Genomic DNA, 16,144 nt, shown 5'->3' with positions numbered 1-16,144 from the left:
TGCATCCATTTTCATCAGGGATATTGACCTATAGTTCTCCTTTTTGGTAGGGTCTTTGTCTGGTTTGGAATTAAGGTGATTCTGGCCTCATAAGATGAGTTTGGAAGTGTTCCATCCCTTTCTATCTTTCAGAACAGCTTTAGTAGAATAGGTATTGTTTCTTTAAATGTTTGATAGAATTCCCCTGGGAAGCCATCTGGGCCTGGACTTTTGTGTCTTGGGAGGTTTTTGATGACTACTTCAATTTCCTCCCTGGTTATTGGCCTGTTCAGGTTTTCTATTTCTTCCTGTTCCAGTTTTGGTAAGTTGTGGTTTTCCAGAAATGCATCCATTTCTTCTAGATTGCCTAATTTATTGGCATAAAGCTGCTCGTGATATGTTTTAAAAATCATTTGTATTTCCTTGGTATTGGTTGTGATCTCTCCTCTTTCCTTCATGATTTTATTAAATTGAGTCTTTTTTCTTTTTAATAAGGCTGGCTAGGGGTTTATCTATCTTATTAATTCTTTCAAAGAACCAACTCCTGGTTTTGTTGATCTGTCCTACAGTTCTTGTAGTCTCCATTTCATAGAGTTCTGCTCGAATCTTTATTACCTCTCTTCTTCTGCGTGGTGGAGGTTTTATTTTCTGTTCTTTCTCCAGTTCCTTTAGGTGTGAAGTTAGCTTGTGTATTTGAGGTTTTTTTCCAATTTTTTGAGGGAGGCTTGTATTGTGATGTATTTCCCTCTTAGGACTGTTTTTGCTGTATCCCAAAGATTTTGAATGGTTGTATCTTCATTTTCATTAGTTTCCATGAATCTTTTTAATTCCTCTCTAACTTCCTGGTTGATCCATTCATCTTTTAGTAGGATGTTCTTTAACTTCCACGTATTTGAGTTTCTTCCAAATTTCTTCTTGTGATTGAGTTCTAGTTTCAAAGCATTGCAGTCTGAAAATATGCAGGGGACAATCCCAATCTTTTGGTATTGGTTGAGACCTGTTTTGTGACCCAGTATGTGATCTATTCTGGAGAAAGTTCCATGTGCACTTGAGAAGAATGTGTATTCAGTTGCATTCGAATGCAAAATTCTGTATATATTTGTGAAATCTATTTGTTCCCGTGTATATTTAAGGCCCTTGTTTCTTTGGTGATGTTGTGCTCAGAAGATCTGTCATTTGCAGAAAGTGCCGTGTTGAAGTCTCCTCGTATTAGTGTATTATTATTATGAGTATCTCTTTACTTTGGTTGTTAATTGATTGATATACTTGGCAGCTCCCACATTAGGGGCATAAATATTCATGATTGTTAAGTCTTCTAGTTGGATAGAGCCTTTAAGTATGATATAGTGTCCCTCTTCATCTCTTACTACAGTCTTTGGGATAAACTTTAATGTATCTGATATGAGGATTACTACCCCAGCTTTCTTTGAGGACTATTTGAATGGTAAATGGTTCCCCGGCCTTTCATTTTCAGGCTAGAGGTGTCCTTACATCTAAAATGAGTCTCTTGTAGGCAGCATATAAATGGGTCTTGCTTTTTTATCCAGTCTGACCCCTGTGTCCTTTGATGGGATCATTTAGCCCATTCACATTCAGAGTAGCTATTGAAAGATATGAATTTAGTGTCATTGTAATACCTATTCAGTCTGTTTTTGTGGATTGTTTCTTTGGGCTCCCTCTTTCTTTTACAGGGTCCCCCTTAATATTTCTTGCAGAGTTGGTTTGGTGGTCACATATTCTTTCAGTTTCTGCCTATCCTGGAAGCTCTTTATCTCTCCTCTTCTGAATGACAGCCTTGCGATATAGTATCCTTGGCTGCATGTTCTTCTCATTTAGTAGCCTGAGTACATCCTGCCAGCCCTTTCTGGCCTGCCAGGTCTCTGTGGAGAGGTCTGCTGTTAATTTAATGTTTCTCCCCATATAATTTAGGGATCTCTTGTCTCTCACTGATTTAAGGATTTTCTCTTTATCTTTGGAATTTGCAAGCTTCACTGTTAAATGTTGAGGTGTTTAATGGTTTTTATTGATTTGACGGGGACCTCTCTATCTCCTGGATCTGAATGCCTGTTTCCTTCCCCAAATTAGGGAAATTCTCAGCTATGATTTGTCAAATATGCTTTCTGTCCCTCTGTCCCTCTTGGCACTCTCTGGCACCCCAATTATACATAGATTTTTTTCTCCTGAGGCTATTGTTTATTTCCCTTAACCTTTCCTCAGGATCTTTTAATAGTTTTTCTCTCTTATCCTCTGCTTCCTTCCTTGCCATCAACTTGTCTTCTATGTTGTTCACTCTTTCTTCCATCTAATTAACCCTTGTTGTTAGGACCTCCAGTTTGGATTGCATCTTATTTAATTGATTTTTTAATTTTGGCCTGATTAGATCTAAGTTCTGCAGTTGTGAAGTCTCTTGAATCCTTTATGCTTTTTTCCAGAGTAGCTTTTTAATTGTGCTTCTGAATTGGCTTTCTGACATTGAGTTGTAATCCAAATTCTATAACTCTGTGGCAGAGACTACTGTTTCTGATTATTTCTTTTGTGGTGAGTTCTTCCTTCTAGTCATTTTGCTCAGTGCAGAGTGGCTGTATGTGTGGGCTGAGTCCAGAATATCAACCATGACCTAGGGAAATTTCACCCTAGATGATTCTTTTTTTTTTTTTAAAGATTTATTTATTTATTTATGATAGTCACAGAGAGAGGGGGCGGGCAGAGACACAGGCAGAAGGAGAAGCAGGCTCCATGCTGGGAGCCCTACGCAGGACTCGATCCTGGGACTCCAGGATTGCCCCCTGGGCCAAAGGCAGGAGCCAAACTGCTGAGCCACTCAGGGATCCCCACCCTAGATGATTCTTTTTAGAAGCAAAAACCCTTCTGTCTATAATGTTCCAGCTGTTCTCTCTTTAAATCTTAGGTCGAATTCATAGGTGTTCAAGGTGGTTTGAAAGTTATCTAGGTACGTTGGTGGGGCCAGGTGAGTTGAGAACCCTATTCCTCTGCCATCTTGCCCTGCCTCCTTGATTACATTATTTAAAAAAATTTTTTTTTATTTATTCATGAGAGACACAGAGAGGCAGAGACATAGAGGGAGAAGCAGGCTCTCTGCAGGGAGCCTGATGCAGGACTTGATCCCAGGACTTGAGCTAAAGGCAGACGCTCAAGCACTAAGCCACCCAGGCATCTCAGATTACATTATTTTTAAAGCAGAAATAAATCCACAATCCAGGGAAATGGTTGCCTTTGTGTGGGGAGTAGACAGAAGAGGATCCAGGGAAATAACATAGGGAAGGATGGTGTATTGAATATATAAGCTCCTTGGCAACATTCTAGATTTTAAGTTATGAGTTTAGAGTGATTCATTTTAATGCTTTGCTTCATAACTTACATATGTGTTCTATATTGTTCACATTTCAGATGTTAAATGATACACTCTAAATTGGAAAAAAATGGTCCATTATAGAAAAACACAAGACAAAATTTCAAAGACACAAGCTCAAATGTCAATGAAAATTCATGTCTCTCTAGAAAATGAAAAGGTAAGCCGCAGACTAGGAGAAAATATTTGGCAGAAGATGTATCTGATAAATGATGATTATCCAGAATATACAAAGAACTCTTAAAACTTAACAATTAGAAGACAAACAGCCAAAGTAAGAAATGAGCCAAAGACCTTAATAGATGCCCCACCAAAGAAGATCTATGGAGATGGCAAATAAGCAAATGAAAAGATGCTTTACATAATCCGTCTTCAGGGAAATGTCAATTAAAATGAGATACCACCTTGCATCTATTAGAATGGCCAAAAATCCAGAGCAGTGATAACACCAAATGCTGATGAGAATGTGGAGCAGTAGAAACTCTTATTCATTGCGAATGAGGGTACAAAATGGTGTAGCCATTTTGGAAGATAGTTTGGCAGTTTCTTACAAAGCTATACACTTTCTTGCAATGTGACCCAGCAATTGTACTGCTTAGAGTTGAAAACCCAAAGGAGTTGAAAATTTGTATTTACACAAAACCCTGCACACAGATGTTTACAGTAGTTTAATTCATAATTGCTCAAACTTGGAAGCAATTGAGATCCATTAGTAGGTGAATGGATAAGCGAACTGTGGAACATCCAGACGGTGGAATATTATTTAGTGCTGAAAATAAATGAGCTATCAAGTCATGAAAACACATGGAGGAAACATAAATAAGTATTGCTAAATGAAAGAAGCTATTCCGGGAAGGCTCCATACCATATGATTCCAACTATATGACAATTCCAGAAAAGGCAAAACTATGGAAACAGTAAAAAGATCAGTGGTTTCCAGGGGTTGAGGGAGGGATGAATAGGGGGAGCACAGAAGATTTTTAAGGCAATGAAACTATTCTGTACAACACTGTAATGGTGAGTATGTATCATCACACATTTGTCAAAACCTATAGAATGTACAATAGCAAAAGTGAACTCTAATGTAAACTATGGGCTTAGGGTGATAGTGGTGTTTGTGCAGATTTATGGATCATAAGAGATGTGCTACCTAGGTGCGGGATATTGATAATAGGAGAAGGTGTGTGTGTGTGTGTGTGTGTGTGTGTGTGTGTGTATGTGTGAGAATGGGGCTATATTGGAACTCTAAACCTTCTACTCTACTAAAACTGTTCTAAAAAAATAAAGCAGTGATGTATCAATGTTAATTTCCTGATTGAATTGTGGATATGTAAGAGAATGTCCTTATATATAGGAAATATACTCTAAAGGATACAGCTATGATAAGATATCATGTAAGCAACCCAGGCTTAAATACTTCAGGGGGGAAAATGTACTTATAATCTCCCCTTAAGTTTGAGATTGTTTCAAAATTAAAAAAAAACATTTAATGCAGCCAATCATTATCACTGTTCTAATGGGAAATTTTAGTATTTTCAGTTTTCTGCCAGCTACTCTTGTTTCCTCAAGTTAGAGGTACAGAGACTTCTAGTCACTTTGCAAATCTACGAGGTCCCAGGGGAGCAATTATTCTCAATCTGGTGTTCACTTCAGATGGCCACATTTTCTTCAGAGCTGACTCAGGTTGCTGACCCAGTGAGTAAGAGACTCCCCCAAGAGAGAAGTTATAAATGGCCATCTGCCCAGGTGCATTTTTTTTAAGGTTTCCATTTTTGTGTTCTAAAATATAGGGATGTCAGATATAGGCATGAGGGCATTTCGGGCCATTCCCAGTCAGGCAAAATAACAGAGTGTCTACCTGTCCATCATGCACCTTCCTTCCCTCCCTCCCCCAGCAATGTGGTTTTAGAATTTCCCAACACCTCCCTCCAGGAAGACTTCTCCGTCTGTGCCACCTTCTTTTCTGCATGAGCCCAACTCAGACAGACTGCCCTTCTGAGTGGCCAGAGTCTTATGCTTGCCACTGATTGTCTACCTTTTGGAACTTTTTGGGTTTCTTTTCTTTTCTTTTTTTTTTCATGGTTGCACAAAAAGTGGTTATTGATTTTAGAACAAAATAAGATGCTTTCAGAACTTTTGTTAGGGAAGAAAAACTTAAAACTTGAAAACTTTTCTAAAATGATATTTTATCAGCTGATGGAAGCAGGAGCTTCAACAGAGAATACTTCCTACTGGCAACTGTGCAGAGCCCGAGTGCCCAATTAGACACAGCTAACCTAGAAGGGGGGCTTGCATTGCCGTCTGTGTACTATCGAGTGTCAGCTCTGACCTCCTTGCCCTGATGCTTGTGGTGTTCCTTCTTCCCCAGCACACACTCCTGGCTCTTCCTCACCATCTCGTGCCTCAAAATCCTGTAGGGGGACTCTGTTTAAGTGAGTTGACTTGTTAGATGTGGGCAAGCAGGGCCCAAGCTACTTTTGAGGTGACTCAGGCCAAGCCAGGATTAGCTCATGAGAGTCTGGCACTATCCAAGGAGAGCTAGAGGTCCCATGCCAGTGGTACCACATCAGTCAGAGTAGGCTGTGGAGTTGGCAAGCCTGGTATAGACACCACGTAGGGGCTCCCAGCAACTACAGGTGTCTGAGGCAGGAAAACAAGGATGCCAGCTCATGGCAGCCCCAACAATGATCCTCAAGGGCTGATTTTGGCCACCAGCTCTGGTTGAGGAGAAAAGGGACCCCTCATGGTCTCCTGGGAGAGAGGCCCTGGCTGCTTTTTTTTTCTTAATCAAGATTTACCTCTGAATATAAATTGAGTTTAGTGTATATCCTGAATGAATATAAGCTGGATTTAAATCTAGAAATGTGTCTCATGTGAGATGGAGTGGCTTTCTCCCTGATGGGGGAGCCTCCAGGAGAGAGGTAGAGAAACATTGAGTTGGGTTCGGAGCCCTGGCTATTGAAGGTAAAGCCACTGCTCGTAGGACTATTAATTACCTCTGTTGTCTCTTGAGCCTTCTGGAAAGATTGGTTTCACTCTATGGTGAAGGCTTAGATTTTGATTAGTTAAGGGAATGAACAGTGGGCAGGAAGAGCTCCTCAACCAAGGCTGAGGGCAAAGTTAGGGAAAATTGGTCATGAGAAGTAAGCTGACTCTTACCTTTGTTATGTTTTCTAAATTTTCTGCAATGGGTATACAGTGCCTTTACAGTCAGGAAAATAGTCACATAAATATGTGAGAAGTGCATAGATCCACGGACCAATAGTGAGTTGCATGGTGAGCATTTCAGGTCATAGAGAATCCCATAGGGAAGCAATTTTGTTTTTTTGTGTTTTTTTTTAAGATTTTAATTATTTATTCATAGACATAGAGAGAGAGAGAGGCAGAGACACAGGCAGAGGGAGAAGCAGGCTCCACACAGGGAGCCCGATGTGGGACTCGATCCCAGGTCCCCAGGATCACACCCCAGGCTGCAGGCGGCGCTAAACCGCTGCGCTCCCGGGGCTGCCCAGGAAGCAATTTTGGACGGGTGTCTGCTACTTTTCTCCTTTTTCTAATTCAAATGTAAGAACTAGATATACAAGCATTTTTTGTTCTTGAAAAATAAAATCAAACTTGCGCTTTGTATTAACAATGCCCACTGATGTCAATTTTGAGAGTGTGATGGACAATGAAAAAATAAATTCAATATAGATGCAGTGGTAGCTTCAATGAGAAATTATGTTATTTATTCCACATACTAGTCGTGTATCAATAATGTGAAAAGCTGTTGAATTTTCTTTAAAAGATACTTGTGTTTGTTTCTAAGTCTCTAAGTGAATTGCTATTTTGAACTAATTTTACAACACTTTGACTTCATAGTCTTCCTTTTCTTAAAGTTGGTCAGAAATTAATTGTGTCATTGAATTGGAACATTAATATTATAGGAGACAGCAGAGCATTATGCAAACCTAAAGATCGTTTAAATGTAACTCTTGAGTTGGCAGGAGACTTACTATTAATTATTTAGAGGCTTTTTGAGTTTTTGTATGGAAATCTTAGTCATTGTTTAAAATGTATCACTTATAGTTATTCTTTCTTTTTTTAAATTTTTTATTTATTTATGATAGGCACACAGTGAGAGAGAGAGGCAGAGACACAGGCAGAGGGAGAAGCAAGCTCCATGCACCAGGAGCCCGACATGGGATTCGATCCCGGGTCTCCAGGATCGCGCCCTGGGCCAAAGGCAGGCACCAAACTGCTGCGCCACCCAGGGATCCCTAGTTATTCTTTCAATTACTCATTATTTATCAAACTCATTTTGGGTTTCTGCTATGTGCCATATATCCCTTGGTAAACAAGAATTGGTGCTTGTCTTCAGAGAGGGTACAGTCCAGTTAGGAGATAAGATGCATATGAGAAATTATTATATACATTAGACAGTGAGAAGTCCAGCAAGAGTTAAGATAGATTATGTGGTGGTAGTATAATGAGTGTGGTGGGGAAAGAGAGTGAAGTTCTTCTCAGGAGAGGGAAGAATATGAAAAAGGCAGGAAGAGCGAGATATGACGTGAGAACATTGAGTAGAGGAACAGATTACATAGAAGAAGTGCTATGGCCTCTGACCGCCTTGGTTTATGTAAAGTGAATGATAATGATAGGTTTGTGGGCTTTATGGTTCGTGTTCCAAAATAACCTTAAATCTGTTACAGGTGACAGGTAGGTATCTGTGTGACAAGGTAGACATATACTGTACTCATAAGGTAGCCCTTTCACTTGGTTGGGGAGTGGGATCTCTGTGTTCCATTCATGAACTATTTCAATCTCTCTCAGTGATTGATGAAGTAGGGCCCCCCTTTTTTTGTTATCTTCACCCCTGTGATGATCAGTTTTACATGTCAACTTGGCTAGGCTACCTTCTCAGTTACTTGATCAGACATTAACTAAGGTGTTGCTATGAAGGTATTTTGTAGATGTAAAGTCCACAATGCAGTTGGTTTTAAGTAAAAATGATTGTCCTAGATAATCTGGGTGGGCTTGATTCGATCCATTGGAATGTCCTAAAATCAGAACTGAGGCTTCTCTGAGAGAGAAGAAATCCTGCCTGCAGACTGGAGCTTCAGCCAGTGCCCTTCTTGACAACCAGTGCCATGGATTTCAGACTTCCTTAGCTAGTTCCCATAGGCACAGAAGCCAATTCACTTCAACAAATCTCTTAATATTTATCTCCTACTGGTTCTGCTTCACTGGTTGAACTCTGACTGATATGATGCCCAACACAAAGATTCTTACACTCCCTTTTCTAATTACGCTCCTTGGTTTCCTTTACTGAAAATTTCTTTCCTAGTGGTGTAAGAGATGTCAAATTCTCCAACTTTTCTTTTCCCAGGATTTATTTATTTTATAATGTGAACTCCTAAACTCATGATTTGATTTTTAACAAAGTCAATTTTACAACTATGCTTTTTATTCTTTACTTTCTAGCAATTGTTGTTTCTAGTATGTTCCTTCTCTATTTCATATCCATCAGTTTCTGTTTTACTTCTAGGAATGAAGTTCTACAGGGGTAGGGGTCTTTGGCTGGTTTATTTATGTTTGCCAAGCACCAAGAACAGTGTCTGGTGCAAAGGAAATATTCATTATATGTTTACTGAATGAATGAATGATATTTCTTTGTGAATATCCATCTTTATATTTATATGCCGCTCATACAACGATAACATCATTACATAAGACTTTTGTTTCTGTCTTCACTGTGAGGTTTGTTGGTGGGAGGCAGCTATATTGGGTAAGCAAATCTGCTTTGAAGATCCAGACTCTCCATTGGGTTTGTAATCCCAAAATCTAGGCTTGGGGTCAGGTATAAGCTAGCTAGATACTGGCTATAGATCTGAGTGATTCTCTCTAATTTAGCCTAAATACAGGTAATTTAACCTCTATTCATTGAATAACTGTATTTGTTTCTCAATCAGTTCCAAACTCAGAGATAATTCAAGAGGTATATTAATTATATCCTTCTAATTCTGCAACATGCATTTATGGAACAAATCCATTTTTGGTCTTTTCTAGGAATAAAGTGCTTTTTTTTGAGGGGAGAACCTATTGCTTGTCTGACTTGAAAATTTTTGTTCTAGTGGGAGCTGCCAATCATATAATGTTCAGTCCTGTCCTCAAAGATGAGTGCATGACCCAAGTCAGAGTTCTTCACAGGGATTTTTTTAAAAACTGGAACCAAAGAAAGTAAGCCTGCTCTTCTCTTGTGTCCTTCTGATATGTTTTATGTTTTCCCTCTTTTTCATAAAAGTTTAAGATAGTGATAGGCCATTTTTCTGCAAAATTAGTTATGAATTTTAAAAAGGCATCTGAAGGCGATTCTAGAGCAAATTGACTAAGTATGCCATTGGTTGTGTGGTGCCACCAACTGAAATGAGAAATTCTTGGTTCAAAAAGGCCTCAGTGCAGATTCTTATAGAATTTTCTTTAGTAATGCCAAAAATGTAAGAGTAGGAAAGGGAATCATAGGGTGAGCTAGGATGAGGATTTCTAGCTAAATTTAACTTTCTTAGTGGTTCAGATAGTAGGCAGTAAGATGTCATTCAGTCTGGATTGTTGAAAAAGAATTCAAACGATAGAATTATACCAGCCACTGCTTTCTGTGTAATAAACATATCAACTTTCTCAGGTGAACAATCCTTGCTTACTGTCCTTAGAAGCTTCCCTAGGATTTCCCAATCTGGTGCTACATTGGGCATCCCCTGGAAGTCTCTCCTTGAAATTCTCTACTGAATCTGATGCCCACTCTGCATTTCTTTAATATCAAATTCTCCAAGCCATAAACCCTGCCAGGTACAATAATATCCAAGTTCTTTTACCAGACATAATAGTACTTGGTCTCTTTAGTAGTTTAAATCTTTTAAATTATTCTCCAATAATAAAATAGGAATGTATTTTCATTTGGGAAAACATAAAGATTTATAGTCTTTTGAAATACTGGGCTTGTCTTACTTTCACTCAATACAATATTTATCACTTTTGGTCATTAGAACATAATGTTCATCTCAAAGAAAGTCAATACTTTTATATGCCTGTGAACATGAAGTGCTGTAGATTCTAAAACTGATTCAAGCAGATAATAGAGTGACTAAGCAATGGGATTTTTTTTTTTTAAAGCAATGGGATTTTTGCTTCTGAAAATCTCCCACTTGTAGAACTTTGTGATTTATGAGCCAAGCTGAAAAGGTTTATTAATCTCTCTGGTAATCAGATAATTATAACAAAGTGTACCTTAGAACCTGGCAGAGGGATGTTTGAAGTCAAGTGTGGTCAAAATCAAGGGAAACAAAACAAAACATTGAAACCTTTCAGACATACGTAGTCAAATCCATTTTGTCCAGAACGAGATGTATAAAACTATCCCTCTCCTCTGGCCTAGTCTCTACTACCCCGTCTGTTCTTTTGACAATGGCATATGTTTTGTCAAATGCATTGTCAAGGTAGCATCATTCTTCCTTTCTTGAATGTCTGTTGACTGCCAGGCATCTTCAGGTATCTGCTGAATACAAACGTGAGCAAAGCAGTTTCTTCTGATGGGGAGCTTCTTCTGATGTGATGTCCTGAGGGAGGCAGGCATGTATCAAGTGTATATGGCAGTGTGTCCTCTTCCATCTTGAGGAAAGAGCCAGCTGTGGTGTCTCACACTGTTGAGGGATCTGGGCCTGGTGGCGATACTGGGGGTAGACCAATAGAAAGCCTAAGGCTGAGTGAAAATGGCTGCAATCAGAGATTGGGAGCAGATCTCAGGAAGGGAGGTGAAATGAGAAGCTAAGAACTGGCCAATGCTGGCATATGACATCAGGAAAAAGATAGGAATCTATACGTAGGGCCATAGTTAGGATTCAGATACAGAGGTGTTTTTTTAATTCATTTAAATTGGTTTCCTTTTTTTCTTTTTACTTTTAAATTGAAATGCACATAGAAGAAAGTATGCAAATCATAAAATATACTTCAGTGAGGTCCAACACCCATGTAACCTTGCACAAGGTCAGACAATAGAATATTACCAGCACTTCAGAAGGACCCCCTCCCCCACCTTGTAACCCGCTTGGGTCTTTACTATCTTCTGCCCACTGTTCCCATATTTGACTGGTTTTGAAATGCACGTAAGTGGAAACATACAGCATGGATTCTTTATGTCTGGCTTCTTTTGCTCCTCATTATGATTTTAGTACCTATCCTATTGTGTTTAGCAGGATTCCATTCTTTTTTGTTGATACAAAATTTTCCATCATATGAATTTACAGAGATTTTATATACTTTCTTCTGTAGATAGATATTTGGATTTTTTTCTAGTTTGGGGTCTAATAAAAATGCTACTGTAAAAAGCATTTTGTACATTTCTTTACTATATCTGCATATATTCCTCTTGGCTGAGTCACAACGGTGTGCTTAGGACAACTTTAGCAGATTTTGTCAGTTTTCCAAAGTGCTTATATCAATTATACTCCCTCCACTAGTTGTGTTTGTCACTCCTATTGTTCCACAACCTTGTCAACACCTGTGATTGTCAGACCTTGTATTTTTAGCCTAGTGTGTGTACTGTGCGATGTCATTATGGTTTTAAATTGCTTTTCCATACTTATGAATGAAGTTGAACATCTTTTCATATGTTTATTGACAGGATATCTTATTTGATGAAATGCCTATTCAAGTTTCTCATGATTTTTCTATTGGATTTTTTTCCCTATTAATTTAAAGGCATTCTTGGCAGATTCTTCATATGAAACCTTTATTAGTCTTGTATACCATATATCTGTTCCCCCTATATTCCTCAAATTTGTACTGTCTTGGTGTCTTTTGATAAACATTTTGTTTATTTTAATGAGCCCAATTTATCAGTCTTTTCCATATTGGTTAGTATTTCCCGTGTCCCTTAAAAATAGAACTACCAAAAAAAAAATAAATAAAAATAAAAAAATAAAAATAGAACTACCCTATGATCTAGCAATTATACTACTAGGTATTTACTTAAAAGATACACATGGGACATGAACATATGGGAGGGCGGGAAAGAAAAAGGGAAACAAACTATAAGAGACTTAAGGATACTGAACAAATGGAAGTGAATGGAGGGAGGTGGATGGGGGGATGGGCTAGGTGGGTGATGGGTATTCAGGAGGCACTTGTCCTGCTGAGCACTGGGCATTCCTGAAACCAATATTACACTGTATGTTAACTAACTAGAATTTAGATAAAATTTGAAGAATAAAATATTTTCTGTGTTCCACTTATGGAAAGCTTTCGTATCCCAAGATCTTGAAGTTTTATTGTTTTGCTTTTCGCATGTAGACCTAAATTCAGCTAGAATTTACATTTATGTATAGTTGAAGGTTGGGGACAAATTTAATTTTTTTCTCATGTTGATATCCAATTGACTCAATCATTTATTGACCAAACAGTCTCTTCCAAAAGAAAAAAAAAAGTGGTTATATTTTCCTACCACACTGGCATGGCTGTATGTACTAAAATCAAGACTCCATTCATGTGTGGAGGAATTGCTGGACTCTATTCTGCCCCACTGCTATGTTTATCTACACTGATGTCAGTACCACTACCTTAATAACTGAAGTTTTATAGTATGTTTTCACATGTAGCTAGGTAGATTCTCCTACTTTTTCCTTACTCTTTAAGATTGCTTTAACTATTCTTGGCCCTTTTCATTTCTGTGAAAATACTAGAATTTAGTGATCACTTTATGTTAAAAAAAAAAACCCTCTCAGTGCTTGGTTTAGGATTCCATTGAATCTGCACAATAATTTAGGTAGAATTAACACCTTTAGTATTGTTCTTTGGTTCATAACATGGCATATCCCCCCATTTGTTTAGGTCTTTAATTTCTCTCAAAAGTGTTTTATGACTTTCTGGTTTGAAGTTTTAAACACATTTCGTTAGTTTTATTCCTAAATTATTTTTTTTCTTGAAATTTTTATTCTTATATTTATTTCTTGAACTCATGCATAAAAGTACATATACCTTAAGTATGTGTAGTTTTGTGAATTTTCACAAATCAAATACAACTGTTTAGCCAGCACTCAGATCAAGGAACAGAGTATTTCCAGCACCTTAGATGCCCACACTGTGACCTCTTCCCATGAGTGGGCCCCAAGAGAGAAACACTGTCCTGATTTTTAACCCCATACATTAATTTTACCCTTTAAAATTTTGATATAAATAGAATCCTACAAGATAAATTCTTTTGCTCAATATTATGTTCATGAGTCATCGATATTATTGCAAGTAGTTGGAATCCGTTTATTCACATTGCTGAACAGTATTCCACAGCATGAATATAGAATTTTTAAATTCATTCTTCTATGATTAGCATTTGGATAGATTTCGAATTTTCAGCTCTCATAAATAGGGCTGCTATCAACTCTTGTACACGTCTTTTGGTGATCATACAGGTACATTTTATCTTGAGTAATGTCTAGATTACTAGACATTGTATGTATGTTATTTGTGTGTATTTTAAAATGTGTATTTTGGATATGAATCCTTTGTTGGACATATGCATTACAAATATTTTCTTCTGCTATATGAATAGCCTTTCACTCTGTTAATTGTGTCTTTTGATAAATAGAAGTTCTTTATTTTCATACAGTCAAAAAATTTCTTTAAAGTTTTCCCTCTAGGTTAGTGCTTTTTGTGCCCTATTTAAGAAATCGTTACTTACACTGAGGTCATAAGGATATTCTCTGATGTTTTACCTCAAATTTTATTGTTTGACCTTTATATTGGATCACAGATCCATGTAGAGATAGACCAAATTAATTTTTTTTCTTATATATGTCCAATTAACCCAGTACTATTTATTGAAGCAATCATCTTTTTCTCTCTACATTGCAAGGTTACCTATGTCATCAAGCAATTTCTTTTTCTGGACTCTGTGTAGTTTCATAAGTGAGTTCGTCTGTCCTTGCACCAATTCCATACTTTCTGTATTTTCATAATAGGTCTTAATTTGTAGTGGTACAAGTTGTCCAGCTTTGTTCTTTAAAATTGTCTATACTTGGCACATTGTATTCCTATACAAATTTTGGAATCAAATAATCATTTCTTTCTTTTTTTAAAAAAATATTTTATTTATTTATTTATGAGAGACACAGAGAGAAAGGCAGAGACATAGGCATAGGGAGAAGCAGTCTCCCTGTGGGGGAGCCTGATGCAGGACTTGATCCCAGGATCCTGGGATCATGACCTGAGCCAAAGGCCTCTAGAGGCTCAACCACTGGTCCATCCAGGTGCCCCATAATCAATTTTAAAAAAAATCCTATTGGGTTTTAATTGAATCTATTGTATTGGTCATCTAATTTGCTCCTTAACAAGATACCCCAAACTTAGTGGTTTAAAACAACACTTATTGCCTCATAGTTTCTGTGGGTCAGAAATTTGGGCCTGGATCAGCTGGGGAAGAATCTACTTTTAACCTTGCTCATGATTGTTGGTTATGTGGGCTGCTCCAACATGGCAGATTGCTTCATCAAAGCATACAAGCTGAGAAGGCAATAGAGAGAAAATAACAGCAAGACAGAAATCACTGTTTTTTAACCTTAACAGAAGTGACACCCCTTCAGTTTTCTATATGACATTTTTATTTTACTATGGTAAAAAACGCATAGCATAAAATTACCATATATACAAGCGTATACTTCAGCAGTATTTAGTAGGTTCACATTGTTGTGTTGTTACACATCTCTAGAACTTTTTCATCTTGCAACACTGAAACTCTATACCTGTTAAACACCAATGCTCCAAACTCTTGGTAAGCACTCTTCTACTTTCTCTTTTTATAATTTTGACAGTTTTAGACATTTCATATGAGTAGAATCATACATTTGTCCTTTTGTGACTGGCATACATCATTTTTACCATATTATATTTATTAGACGCAAGTCACTAGGCTAAGGTCTCCATCAAAGGGAGGGTATCAAACAAAAGTGGAAATAGCAGGAGATGGGAATTATTGGGATGATTGTTGTTGAGTTTAAGCATTTTTATATATTCTGAGTTCTAGACCATTATCAAATATACAATTTATGAATATTTTATCCCATTATGTGCAATCTCTGTTCGCTTTCTTTCTACTGTTCTTTTATGCACAAAAGTTTTTAATTTTGCTGAAGTCCGATTTATCTATTTTTTCTTTTGCTGCTTGTACTTTTGATGTCACATCTAAGAGTCCTTTGCAAATTCAAGGTCATGAAAATTTACTCTATGTTTTTGTGAAGAGTTTTCTGATTTGACCCTCATATTTAGTTCACTGATCCATGTTGACTTTTTTATGTGGTGTGAGTAAGGGTGCAACTTCATCCCTTTGCATGTGGCTATCCTGTTGTCCTAGCACCAATTGTTGAAGAGTCTGTTTTTTCCCCATTGATTAGTGTGGGTGTCTTTTTAAAATATCAATTGGCCAGGGGCACCTGGCTGGTGCAGTCAGTTAAGCATCCAACTCTTGGTTTTCGCTCAGGTTGTAATCTTAGGATGTTGGGATCAAGCCCCTTGTTGGGCTCTGTGCTCAGTGCAGAGTTGGTTTGGAACTCTTTCCCTCTGCTCTCCCCCCCCCTCTCTAAAATAAGTAAATAAATCTTTAAAAAAAGAAAATCAACTGACCATAAAAGTATGAAGTTATTTCTGGACTCTCAATTTTTTTCCATTGCTGTATGTGCTTATCCTCATGCTGGTATCACACTCTCTTAATTATATAGCTTTGTAATAAGTGTTGAAATTGGGACATGTGGACCTTCCAACTTTGATCTTCTT

General features: G+C 37.7%; 1 non-coding gene across 1 annotated transcript; it reads right to left on the bottom strand.

Moving 5' to 3' along the window:
- Nucleotides 1–5,983: 5,983 nt before the first annotated feature.
- On the bottom strand, nt 5,984–6,114 carry LOC119865249. Its single transcript, XR_005376671.1, has one exon.
- Between the last annotated feature and the right edge of the window lie 10,030 nt (nt 6,115–16,144).

The sequence above is a fragment of the Canis lupus genome, chromosome 22 (genome assembly GCF_011100685.1).
Source record: "Canis lupus familiaris isolate Mischka breed German Shepherd chromosome 22, alternate assembly UU_Cfam_GSD_1.0, whole genome shotgun sequence".
Classification (NCBI taxonomy): Eukaryota; Metazoa; Chordata; class Mammalia; order Carnivora; family Canidae; genus Canis; species Canis lupus.
This window is presented reverse-complemented; position numbering and strand designations above follow the sequence as displayed.